This window comes from Labrus mixtus, chromosome 14 (genome assembly GCF_963584025.1).
Source record: "Labrus mixtus chromosome 14, fLabMix1.1, whole genome shotgun sequence".
Taxonomy (NCBI): Eukaryota; Metazoa; Chordata; class Actinopteri; order Labriformes; family Labridae; genus Labrus; species Labrus mixtus.
This window is the reverse complement of record NC_083625.1, coordinates 8,265,038-8,279,132: the sequence shown is the minus strand read 5'-3', so window position 1 is coordinate 8,279,132 and position 14,095 is coordinate 8,265,038. Positions and strand designations below refer to the sequence as shown.

Sequence of the window (14,095 nt, the reverse complement as noted above, 5' to 3'; positions counted from 1 at the left end):
GGAATGACGACCAGGGTGTGTGTTAACAACCTAGCTGCTGCATTTTATACCAACTGTAGAGGTGATATTGAGGACTAAGTGATGCCTGTGAAGAGAGAGTTGCAGTATCCTAATCGGGATAAGATTATGGTGTGTATTAAGGGTTCAACATGTTTGGCTGTTAGCATAGCTTAGATTTTTGCAATGTTCATTGATGAAAGAAGCAGGATTGAACCCGTTTAGTGATATGGCTTTTAAAGTGTTGTTAAAAATGTTGGTTAAAAACAACACCAAGGTTCTTAGAGTTGATAACTTGATGTTAAAGGAGAGGGGTCCGATATAACGGCTGACCTTCTTACTAAAATGATCAGGAACGGTTACATGACCTAAGTTCTGGTAGATGGAGGACATTTTGTGACATACTGTTAGAAACAGGGGGTGGCAATATTGTTGAGATGATTTAGTTTATATGAAAAATGTGTAGTGGTGTTACAGGCAGAATGGAGCCGATCTTCCTGGGTTAACATATATAATGAGAATAGGATTGGACCTTGAATAGACCCTTGTGGAACTCCACAGGGGAGGAGAGGACACAATATTGTTAATGTAAACACTGAAAAGTCTGTCAGACAGGTATGATAGCGCACTACCAGAGATGCCAACCCTTTATACTATGTATAAAGATAATTCACATGTTGATTCATCATCAAGTACATACATGCCTGTGTAGCTGATTTGAAAATAGAGGGGCTTGCCTCTAAAAATGTACAGGAAAAGCAATCCACAGCTTGTTAATCTAAACTATTTTATTAGACCCAACAACAGAAAAAGAAGGCTGTAATAAAGCGACTAGTCCATGGTGTGGCTGATAGCCAATGCTTATGGAAAGCCCTGAATTAAATAAGAGGGACCAAAAAGCACCATTTATCCATGAGCTTAACGGTACTATTGGTACTGGCCAATCACGTACCAGTCCAACAAAGTACAGATTTTCGGTACCCATGCCTACCCGTGAGCAAAATAAGGTATTGCGTGCATCTGAAATACTCTCTGATGCTCAAGAGAAAATATTACAAGTTCACATTCTCATGCAAACGTAGAACTTTCTGATGAGCATGATATAGTTACTGGTGTGTATGAGATAGTTTGGTGCGGACGCGTTGTAGCCGTTGTAAGCTCTAGGCATGCCTCAGCTCCAGCTCTTTCCCTATTTTTAGGTTGACCGAAAGAAAGTTTGAGAGAGCATTTCCAACATGGTGACTGCCACCGATGGGCATTTGAGTAATGGACCATTACAGATTTTTGAATCCCTTGAATTTTTTAAACTTTAGAATCTGGCTATTCAAGTCTTTGTGTTAGGTAATGCTTACTTTCTTCAGGCTAGCCCAATACGCCTCATGGTAAGAATGTATTTAATCTTTAAAAAAACAAAATGAACACTTTGTTTCTACCTGTATTAAATGGTCACACGCTCATGACAAGTTCACTTCCCATTCATAATGTGTGACACAAGCATAACTAGAGCCAGTTTTAAATTTAGCATAATCCAAATATCAGATCCCGGTTTCCCTCCAGCAGTGTGCACATGAAACACAGAGGTGATGCTCTTCCGCTTCATGTGTCACCTTGATTTTTAATCATGCAGGCTTTGTTGTTTTTTTTGTGTGCTGTGACTCACTGGGAAAACACATCCCGCCTTTGCACCTGACATGTAGGGAACTCTGATTATTTTGTGAAAGTCATAATTTGAACATACTGATGTGGCTTCATGATTCCTGTGGGCATCTGCCGTGCAGCTCAGGCTCTCAGTGCTAGGGAGGAGAAGCACATTTTACACAGTGCATGACAGTGTCCCCACTTCAAATGTCATGCTGCAAACAACACCCTTTTCTTCTGTTTGCTTTATAAATCTTACATTGTATTCCTTTCTGCTTTCTGCTCAGTCCTTAGCCTTTTTTGTTGGCACATTCATAGTAAATAACTCAATATTTTATGATGGGCATGCAATCATCTATGGTGGCCGGTGTGAGACCTGGGCCTTGAATTACTCATAAATGACACATCTATTTCTTTGCAGATGATGTGATATCTTTGTGGGTTGGATGAAAAGAGCTGGCCAGTGCGAGCTTTTAAAGATGGACATTCACATAATAGAAAATCAAAGATTATTTGTTACCCTGGTTAGTGTCTTTTCAGCATTTTAAATGGAAGATAAATCACTTTCCTCGTATGAACAACAGCGTCTTCAAATGTTAAGATGAATTTTGGGGCTTAATTTGTGTAAGGCCAACTGAAAGTGAGTTGGTTAGATCCTTCCTATCTATTGATTTAGTAGCTAATCTTAGCAGGTATCATCATTAAAGGCTCTTGTGTAACTTACAGTATTCAGACAACAATTAAATGAAATGTTAGAAATTTGGGTTTCTCTAAGAGTTAGAGAAGAACATGGGTATTACACTTGTGTTTTCACAGTAAACATGGAGCTAAAAGTAGCAGCTAGCTAACACAGCTTAGATCAAAGATTTGAAACATTGGAGCAGGACTATTTCTGGGTCGAGACCAGCCTTTTTTCTGAGTTTTAACAGGTTGCTGGGTTTGAGATTCTGACAAGGAAAAAGTTCAGCACACAATTCCCTTTAAAATATTCACTTGATATTTTATTCTTTGGCTTTTTGTGGACTAAGTTGTCAGGCTAGCAGCGTCCAGATGCTTCCATTCTCTAGGCTAAGCCATGTTAGCTAGCTGATGCCAGTAGCTTCATATTCTGGACAGACATGAAAGTGAATCATCAATCTTTTATGTAACGCTCAGCAAGACAGCAAATTAACATATTTTCCAAAAACATTTGACTTTTCTTTAACACTGCTGCAGTGGTATCTTGACCTATTTTGTCGAGAAATTTTTTTTTTGAACTACAAGAACAAAGGTATTGAAAAATTTATAATTTTGTAGGTGATACTAAGAATCATAGCAGCACCAGTACTTTAAAATTCAAACCATACCCAGCCGAAACATTTACTTGTAGTTGTTGTTTTCTCTGCGTTTATATTCACAGATGTTTTGCATTTATGGGACGCTTTTTTACTTCAGCTGTGAGCTTAAGAGATATAATCACTGAGCTCATCAACATCAGCAGAATCATCACCCTTGCGTCAAACACACAGCCCAGACTTCATCACCAGCACAGACATCATTATCCTCTTCCTCATCATCTACTTGATCCTATTCTTGACTGTTAGCTCATATCTCGGCATCAGCTGTTATCCTGATTATGTTTATGTTGCATAATTCACAGACAAGAAACCCTCAAATATCTTTAGTGCTGAAAATGAAATGTTTGTACCTGCACTCTCTTCACTCTGTGTGCTGCATACATTATTTTTTTTTTTATCAGTGACATGAAAGCATCCTTCTGAAAATATGGATTTTTGGTGTAAACATGCCACAATAATAATTGTGTAAACTGTATTTGTAACATCTGTGGCCATGGATGTGCTGTTTGTGTTTGTCCTCTTTATTTTCTTTAGAAAATGCCAATTTGTCTTGCAGGGAGAGCTCTTACTGAAACAGGTATGGAGAGAAAAACTGCAGTTTTTTTTTTTACCGCACCTGTAAATTCAGCTGTGATAAATATGAGAAGATATACTGTGGTGAGTTGAACAACACGCAGACACAACATCCAATTTAAACCATTTCTTTACCTGCACGATCAGTATGTGGGCCAAACAGTGAGTGCTTGTCGACAGAACCAGAGCTTGTATGTTTTCAGTGGCACAAGGCACTGTAACAGCTGACATTTTCACAAACCAGCAAACCAGGTAATTAGGTAGCTAACTATGTAACAAGCTACAAGCATAAACATGGTACTGTGCACAGTACCCTCATTAAATGAATGTAAATCTAGTGTATGCATCGTAGAGGATAAAATGCATGCACATCTGCTCGCTACATAGCTATAACTGTAAAATCATCTGAAACGCTTTCCTCAGAGATGCAATTTGGTTGGGTTCCCACAGCAAAAAATCTGATTTGAATGGCAAGACAGCAGGCAGCATCTAAATTCGTTTGCACACTGCAAAATGAACCTGCTATAATCACCGTTTCCTTCCAATCCAGCAGGATCAGAGGGCGCCTCTTATCATTTTCAGAGGTGGAGGTCGGGCTGTGGCCATCAGGGCCTCAGCTGAGGCAGAAAAGCTCCCAAACATCATTAGGCAGAGCTTAGCCCTGGCATATCTACTGTCGACATTAAATCTTCTCACTCGTACTTCAGTGTTTGGGGGGGAAAAACTGGCACACAGAACATGATCGTTGCTGAAAAGAAATGTTGTCTTTGCCTTATTTTGTGCAAAGACTGACGTTGTCGCTTGCCACCCACTCTACTCTGTTTCAGCGCATAATGACATGACTGATGTGTGTGGACGAGCAAAGCATGGCGTGGGGCGCCATTTAGTCAGACGCTGTCAATCTCACACAGGTAAGCCAAAGCAGGAAGGAGTGGGAAAATCTTTCAGCCTCATAAATACATTTGATATTCTGATGATAAAGTGAAGGCTCTCACTGTGCTGCTGATGTTTTAGCAAAATGCTTCCTGTCTAAGCGGGTGTTCAGACCGAAAATCAGCCCTGCGTTAAAACACAGCAAGGCACTGCGATGGTGGGGGTGTGATGCTTCAAGTCTGAAATACAATGTTAGACGCCTGAGTAATAGATCCATGAATTTAAAGGCTTCTCAGATGCCAAAACACAGCAGAGTGCTTTTATAGTACAAAGAGACTGCATTTTAAAACTCTGAATAACTATCACCACAGTAAGATGTTATACCTAGTCTAAATGCTCATATGTTAACTATTTAAATAAAGCCTTTAAATTACAAAGGCCACTGTGTTTTTGCAAAAGTGGAAGTAGGTTCACGTTTCTGCAGCACTGCTGTGCTGTCAGACTACAGACCAGCCGCTTTTAAACAACTGAGGGGATGGTTTAATGTTCATCATTTGCTTAACAGTTGGGAGCTGGCATTTTATTCCCCTGTTGTACACACAGGAAGTCTACAAAACAATCTAAAACAGTCTAAAACAACTCATGCTTACATATCAGGCTTAATTCTTATTACACACCAGATGGATAGACAGCATCCATTCTTAAATCTTACTTCTAGCGTGGGTAGGTTTGGAGTAAGGGTGGCACCAAAAGAAGGGCCACGATATAACTTAAGCAAACAGTTTATCCTCTGTGCACTGATCAAATTGGAAATCTTAGACTCAGCTTGACATGATTCCCAGGGGAACCAATCGGTCTGTACCAAACTTCATGGACATTTTATCAAATAGTCTAAAAAAAAAAGCATGTAGAGCTGTTTTTTTTTTGCTATGGTTGGCTGTGCCTTACTGATTTCTCTCTAGTTGAAAGATTGTTTAAATCCATCAACTTCAACGGAGGCTGATTGAAAACAGTTAATTTAGCATCCAAGAACCGGTAACTATCATCTCAGCACAATTTTATTTTTTTATTTCAGATTATGTAAAAGAGCTGAACCAACATACAATGTCTATAAAGCCACATCAGCAGTGCAGCAGTGTGAAGATCCCTAAAGCTTTTAAAGAGGAAAGACACAGACTACACACACAAACAGTGAGAAACAAACACTGATCTAAAAGCAATAAAGAGAAAATCCTCAGTCAGGGAGTTAACATTTACAGTGTGTGTATCAAAGATCAATGAAGCCCTTCTGCAACTGCGTAAACTTCATACATTCGCACATCTTTGGAACTGCCTGGTCTGAATATGCAAATAGTCTACTACATAACCAAGAAAGCAACCCGAGTGATTTTTACTCTAAATGACAGCTCCTTCCCCCTCAACTCTCAAAGAAGACTTCAATTGCCGCTGAGACCTCGTCCTCTTCACATATCAACTTGTGTTCTGTAAATTAGCTCCCCATAAAGACGCTTGGTAAAATATATGCACAAAAAATTTAATGAGACAACCGGTCCCTCCTGTGCCTAAGTGACATTACCAGGAGCCATCATTTCAGTGCAGCACTCACACTCTGAGCCTGTCCATCTCTACAGTACACTGCTAATGATGGAAATGTTTGCCCTTGAAATCTCAGTTAATAAGCAGCTCTGCTATGACATCCATGATTAGATCATCCAGAGCTGTCACATCTCATCCTGAGGAGGACGCCACCAGACAAAACCAAGAGTGGGAGCAAGCCTACTCCCTTATACTCTCTTTTTTAAAAGCACACTGACATGAAAAAAACAAAACACACACAAACATCTCCACTTCTCTAGCTAGAGTGTGCAACAGGACAGCCATGGGTTAATCTTATGGGTAACAGCTTCTTGGCCTGGATCAGAGAGCTGCACCTAGACCTGATGAATGCTGACATTGATACGCCGTGGAGCCTCCTCATGCAGGTAGGACACACGAGACAAACACCTTAAGAGATGAAGCAGCCTCGGGCAAGGATGAGATTGAGTTTGCAGTGCGGCTTTAGATGAGATTTCCCATGCATACTATAACGAATTAGCATGAGTCTGTTCCCCATGAGAGATGCCTACAGACACAGGGTGAATTGAAATAAATGGCTGTCCCGGTGTTTACCACACCATCCCCCCCCCCCCCCCCCCCCCCCCCCCCCCCCCCCCCCATTCCGCAGTCAGTTGGCCATCTGAGTGTGACAAGCCCGGTTCAGGCACAGCAGAGACCAGCGTGATGGATGGACAGCCAGGCAGCTGCTAAAAATCTCTTGAATCGCGCCCAGGCTGATATGTCACTCACTGATCAATTGCATCCACGTAAATCTGCCGTCTGAAAAAAGAAAGTGTGCAGGGCTCAGTGGCGCGTCTAGACTTGGGGACTGACTTATGGGGTGGCATGAAGTGTTTGAACAGACATGTCAGAATACAAAGGTATCATACAATCTCAGGGCCGCGTAGATGTCATCTAAGGACGAGGTGCTTCTGAGATTGGAAACTTATCGGGGCTTCAAATGTAGCCAGCAGTTAGCGGTAAAGTAATGTGAGCTGCAACGCTTATAGTCCAACTAGAAACTCGAAAAGCGAGATTAAATTGGGTGTTCAGAAACATAATTTAAGAGGCGATTATTAGCTGCATATAGATGTCAGGCGTCTGCCAACAGGTTTCTGGATTGCACTACTCAGAATGTATCCCACTCATTGGTCTACTCTCCACATGGAAAGTTTTTCCCATTTTACAGTCAAAAGCCTGTAGAAATGCAAGTGGACTATACTGTTGGAACTGCAAAAGGAAATCAGAACTTTGATACCCTGTTCCATGCCTACATATTAACATTTTATTTTAATAAAAAGATTTCAGCTTGTATAAATTGTAAATGGACTTGAGCTTGTATAGTGCTTTTCTAGTCTTCTGACTACTCAAAGTGCTTTTTACACCGCGGGTCACACCTACTTATTCATGCCCATTCACACACTGATGGCAGAGCTTGCTATGCAGAGTGCCCACCAGTATCAACTTATCCATTCATAAACATTTACACACCGACGACGAAGCATCAGGAGCACCTTGGGGTTAAATGTCTTGCCCAAGGACACAGCTGCAAGAGGTGGGGATCAAACCCCCAACCTTCAGGTTGAGAGAATACAGACGCTACTTCTACTGAGCCACAGCTGCCCAAGATTAAGGTATTAAGGTACAGTTGTTACATTTCTGTTTATAGGTTTAATTCAATTGGTTAAAATACTCAAGCTTCCATGCATTATTCTTTAAAGGATGAACATATGGTTTGTGTCCATTCTGATGTATTTGGTGTAAGATTCATTCTGAATATTGGCTGTGGAAAATACAAAAAAACACTGTTAAGGCCACGTGCTGCAACTCACAGCGTCTGACACACTGAAGTACTTTCAGTAGTAGTTTCAAGCATTGAAAATGAATGTTTAAAATGAATCAATCTTGTCGCTGAAGGTTTGTCTGCTTTTGTAGCTCATGTAGAAGCATCAGTATTCATTTCAGTGTTTTTCATTACCAGTGTAAAAACCTCACAGAGCATTAAGTACTCGTAAAAAAAGATGTATAAAAAAAAAAAAATAACAGTATGAAGAACCAAAAGGAGCAAAAGCTTCTGGCATTTGGCTGCTACACAGCCCAAAAATAGTTTTGAACAGTTTTGAACAAGGTTAAGTATTCACACCTGCAGATAGCCAATCATAATTCAGAATTATGGAGTGGCACTTCTGGATGGCCAATCAGATTTCAGATGGGACTCCCTGCCACTGAAGTCCCCTGGACCCATCCCTGGCATGGCTGTGATCCTTTTCCTCAAATCTGACAGCGCAATAAAATCAACAATGGCTGACCAGGTTTTCCCCCGACACAAGCTATACCTTTCATCATCAAATCTCACATTCCCCCGCGGCAGATTCCCGCAGATATTACCTCCAAAAGATGAATGCGCTGCCGGTGAGAGTAACGCCAGGAATGAAAGAGAAAGATTCATTGAGCGATCTGCAAATGCAGATAGTGTAAGACCTCGGCAGCCGCCGTCAAGACGTCTCAGGTGGCAACAGATCTGATGCAAGTTCAATCAGAATCTTTCAAGTGGCCAAACTGCACTCAGGATTTTCTTAATTTCAATGTAAGAGTCTGCCAAGGTGAGGTAGATTATCAGGCCGACTGTCAGCTAAGGTGAGGATTTGACCTTCCTTACATTGCCAGTGGTTCAGCACGAGAGACTTGCTTATGCGCGCTTTTTTTAAAGGATGACACTGATGGACTATAAAGGGAGCTAAGTGTAGTGCTATCATAAATATACTGCAGTATTGATTCAGTCTGTTGTTAGACTTGTGATTGATTTTTGGTAGTGGAAATTTATATTCAAAGCATTATTTGCTATTTAGGGATAGAGAACACCAATACAAACTTGCTAGATCCAAATATCCCTGAAACTGAACAAAACTCCTACCATGAGTGCATCAATTTGTGTATCAATTCACAGTAATTTGATAGGAAAGACTTGTTCTATCACAGGCAATTATGCCACCCAATTTGTGTCACCTATCTGCTTAAAAGACACAAAATTGTATTGGAATGCTGCTCTACTGAAAGTGACTTTGCCCAGCTCTACTTGTATAGGAGTTAAAAAGCAGACTCCCAATAAGCAAGTAACCGGAGCAGAAGGAGAAGTTATTCTTTACCATCTTAAATTCTCCCTCTCTGCTCTAAGTAGTAGATTTGGGCCTCGTTTCGTTGCCATCTTCTGAGCACTGTAACTGCATAATGTATATCCTGACAGAGTGATATTGTGTTTTATATCTCTAAGGGCACTGATTATGCTGCCTGGGCACATTTTAGTTAACCGTGCAGTTTCAGCTTCCCTTTCTCGTGCTGTCACACAGTAACCACAATGGATGAGCTGGAATACTTACATTTGCAATGCAATGCGAATACTTGTGAGTGTGCATGAGACACCTGAATGGAACAGGGAGACGAACCTGCTTTGCTTTAAACTGCTGGCTCACGTATCTCACAGTTTAAAAGTGAATGCTTATTATAAATACCAGCTTCGGGGGCTTTTATCTGCACTCTTAGAGCTCATTATTCTGTATGCTATTTTGGTACAATTACAATAGAAGTGTGCAATGTTAAACTGTGTGATTATGAACACTTGCATTCGTTCATATTTCTTTGTTATTGCTGGTCTAAAAATGCTTCTGAATCCAGACCAGAGGCTAATTGGAGACCATGGAGCAAATCAATCTTTTTCTACATGAAAGAGAAAAAAAACATGTTTTTAACTGGGCCCGACTGAGCTTTAAAATGTAGTTACACTGTCAATTAAGCAACAGAAAGTGCACCAATGTTCTTAAAAGGAAAAGCTTGTTCGCTAATTGTACCCTAGTTTGAACCTTCAGGAAAACCGGTTGAACTAAAACCTGATACACTCAATAACTTTCTTTCTTTTCACAATGGCCGTGAAAAGGTCTCGCGCTTAAATGTGCTCGGCTGTATTTTTTGTCATGCACATACTTAATGAATCACAGCTGAGCTGTTCAAATAACATTTCTGTCAGTGTGACATGCTGCAGTGTACCTTTCCTGAATCCTGAGCAGCATTTTGCTTCCAGAAAATTATAGACCACCTTCCCTTCCAATCCACCTACTTTACCACCTGTGGGGAAAATAACTGGCAATTTCACCGACTATTATTTCACAGATATATCACTGTATCAATCAAGCTTTTCAACTCTGTTGCCAATGTAAATGCAGAGCGGAGTTAGGTTTTTGTTTTTTTGTGCGTGCTTTTTTAGACATGTCTGTTTCTGGACTGTAATACTGTTTTACAACCTTCTAGCTACTTTTAAAAACAAGTGGCACAATGACCCAGATTGTGAGTTAACCAACAGTGTGCTGCTGGTGTCACGACTCTAAATATAAGGCTCGCAGCGATACGCTTCCGACTTGGTGAAAGATTTCCTTTCTATTCCATTTTCATTAGAGCTAACACACAAATAATGAGATAAACCAAAACTCGCCGAAGGTGTAGAGCGAGACAAAGATCTAAACAATGACCTTTTTTTTTGTCTTCACCATCCAGGGACATAATCCCTTGTTTGGCTCTGCAGCTGGCATGCAACTGAGTCACGCGTCAGCCCTGATTAGAAGCAGCAGTGGTCCGCGGGCCCCGTTCCTCTGCCAGAGCCAGGAGTGGAAAAGGCCAGGGCCACCACTCTCAGTCTGTGGATGTGACCTTGATGGGGTATGATAGAGAGGAAGCGACACGATTCGCAATGCCACACAATATCTGTAACCTTCCACTACCCCAGTATGCATGCTGAGGCTACTGAGCTGTGACACATAAACACACACAGACCCGCACACTAAAACATACACACACCATGTCAACTGTGCACTGTCATTATTTCAACCAGTCTCCTCCTTCATGTCATCCTTCTGTTTTTTTGCATATTGGCTGGTACTTTGTACAAGATGTCCTAATTCCTGATGGTTTTTTTTCTTGTTCATATTCAGCTGCTGCCATGCTAACATTACATTCCCGTATGTTTTAAGCTGAATTTAAAGTAACAGGATATACAATGCGGAATAATTTTATTTGTAACTGTTTAATATATTAATGTCATCATTACTAGCATGCTTATATTTAATGCTAACTCTTTACCCAAACCCTTAAATCTCATTGGATGCAGGGAAACAGACAGATGTCTCGTGATTCAGACATTAACACAAGTGGGGGTAAAGATGGCACTGAAGGCCCCAAAAATAACAGTTGGTGAGTAAAATCTTGGCAGAGGTGTTGCCTGTGTCAAGATAATGAGTAATAAAAAAACCTGTGAATTGAACTAAGCTGCCATTATAAAAGATTTATAATGGCAGCAAAAGGAAAATGCAGTATAACAAAAAGTAAACAAAAGGTTAAAGCCGGATACAACTGCTTGCTGCATAAAACACAAACAAACCCACATTATATCCTCTAAAAGTCATACATGTTTTGAGCGTTGCAAGCAGCCTTGCTCTTGCTAAAGAATGCAATATCATTTAAATGAGTCTGTCAGCTGGACCAGCGGGGTTTTAAGAGTGCAGCCAACCAGCGTGTGGTAACGAGAGAACGTGCAGCAGATCTGAGATGCAACACTTTGTGCTGTCCGAGGGCGAGGTGCTGAAAGGTGGAACGCAACAGTAGCCAGGCAGAGGTGGTCCCCTCATTCAGGTGCACGGGAAATCTGAGCCACAGTGATGCCTTTGCTGGCCTGCCTGCTCTGTGGATACACCGATTTCAGTTACACTCACAACACTCAGTAACAAAATGTAGCCTTGCTGCAGTTGGTGGAGAATTTGCAAAACAAATGGGTTTACAAGCAAAGCAGGAAGGGAAACAGAAGAGTTTTGGGCCACTCCCTTCCCTTTTTTTGACGAAGTTATCAAATAATTGGGATTGTTATGTTCTGAGCCTACGAAATCAAAGTCAATAAATGAAACTAACACACCCTTGAATATACATGTGTGTTATTATTCAAGGATAAATAGGCAATTAATAAATAAACTGTGTGTTCATCCACATTCATGCACTTCAAATCAGCATTGTTAGGCATACTAAAAAAAACGTGTGTTCTTTTTTTAATAACTTAGTTTTTTTTAGACTTTAATTTAAGCCAAACCACCTCCTCCAGTGTTCACCCCTGCTGAACTGGTGCCACATAATGTGCTGTGTGGAGGCAGCAGCTTCCTCTGGATGCTTGGATTCTGGGCTGCATGTTTCAATAAACATTTTCTTATCACAGGTAAAAAAAAAAAAAACATTTCCTTTTCCAGTTCACAACTTCCCACCCTGATTTAAAGGATAATCGACTATCTAGAGAGCTGATGGTGAAGCCTCCTTTGTTGCAGGTGATGTGGCAGCTTCCTGACTTTACAGTTACCTCTCTCTCACTCTCTCTCTCCTCATTCCTATCTTTAAACTGCCCAATCCTTAGCCACAGAACAAGAAATCCCTCTCAATAATAAATAGGCTATACCTCCAGCATTTCAGAGACAAGGGCCCTGCATGCTGCATGACTCAAAGACCACCTTAACTTCACTTTTAGCCTCATAAAAAATGAATACCGTGCCAACCCGGCATGTGGCGAAATCAAACAATAGATCTAGCTAGTTTCCATATTTGTGCCGGTGCTGCATGCCTTTTTTTATACACAGGGTAAAGCCAGCACCGTGTGTGCTGTAGCTCAACCACAGGACATGTCTTAAGGCACGCAATTAGGCGACCTCATCTCATCTGCAACCGTGTTGGATTTGGAAAGCATACACCTCTTCCTCCACCCACCTCAAGTGACTGTAAACACCGTCAACGAAAGATGGTTGATTTTTAAAGCATCTCCTCTTAGGAGAAACCTCCCCAAAAAAAAAAAAAAAACACCTCATGAGAAGTGCCAGTAATTGGTGAACAGCAGCCGAACACAGCCGAATAGGAATACAAACAATTCCTGACCACCACTGACATTGAAAAACACACACACACACACACACACACACACACACACACACACACACGCACAGAGCCTACACACACTCACAAACACAAAGAAACAGCGCACTTTCTTTCTACCGCAGCACGCTTTAAAGCTAATTACCTCCGCGCATAAGGTCGTCTGTGTGTGGGAGGTGTGCGGTGTCATTTACCTGAGCATCATCCGGCGATCCGACACATGGAGACAGCGAGGGGGTCTGCTTATTCCAGCCAGGCGCAAAAGACAAAAAAAAAAAAAAAAGGGGGGAAAAATCCTGAATTGAATGCGGCAGATGAATACTCGACCTCTTCCTTCAGAATATACTGCTCTCCTTCCTTATCTCTAGATGTTTCTGTGCCGATGGAGGCAGGCAGAGAGGGAAGCCCGGAGCTCCTTCTCTACACAGACAAAGATGCTTTCTCTCCTCCGCCGCACCGAGAGCAGCAGCAGCAGCAGCAGCAGCAGCACAGCCGTCATTCCCCCGACACTTGATGGTAATAGTTTGGTAGGTAGCTTATATGGGTTGAGGGCGCGGTCAGCTGCTGTTGACCAATGGTGCTCCCCATCAAACTAACAGCAGCGTTGCCACGGAGGATTAAACGGTGTTAAAACACATAAAATCATAACCTGAGATGTAGTCAGGAGTTTATTTGGAATCACAAAAAAAAAAAATCATAGAAGAAGAAACATATCAAAATAGGAGTGGCTTCTTCTTGAGAGCTAAGAGTGCAGAGAGAGAGACCCTCAGGTTCAAGCCCCCCATCATCAACCCCACCCTCATGCTGCCAAAGTGCCCTCAAGCAAAACTCAGGGCAAGCTACCCCAGCTGTTCAAAAACCCAGCAACATATGTATTCATTATTCTTCAATGAGTCATTTTACAGCTAAAAAAAAAAAAAAAAAACAACCTTTATTACAAGGTGTGTCTCCAAGCTTACTCCTCTGGATGCCATCTTTGTTTCATCATGTAAGAACAATATGACCCCACATGTCATTCCCTACAGTAGACTGTAGACTTTAATTTCTCCTGGGACTAAATGTTGAATTCAAGTTTATATATTTAGTTAGAAGTTCAAAGAAAATCACATCAATGCGGGATGACGGAAACAGAA

The 14,095-nt window shown here is 41.3% G+C and overlaps 1 protein-coding gene across 5 annotated transcripts in view; it reads right to left on the bottom strand.

The window, feature by feature from the left end:
* nrxn2a (neurexin 2a) overlaps positions 1 to 13,448 on the bottom strand; it is a 126,842-nt gene extending 113,394 nt beyond the window's left edge. For all 5 annotated transcript variants that reach the window (XM_061054841.1, XM_061054836.1, XM_061054839.1 and 2 more), the window contains exon 1: positions 13,157 to 13,448. The gene's annotated coding sequence lies outside the window, so the exon portion shown is untranslated. The remainder of the gene's footprint in view (positions 1 to 13,156) is intronic.
* Between the last annotated feature and the right edge of the window lie 647 nt (positions 13,449 to 14,095).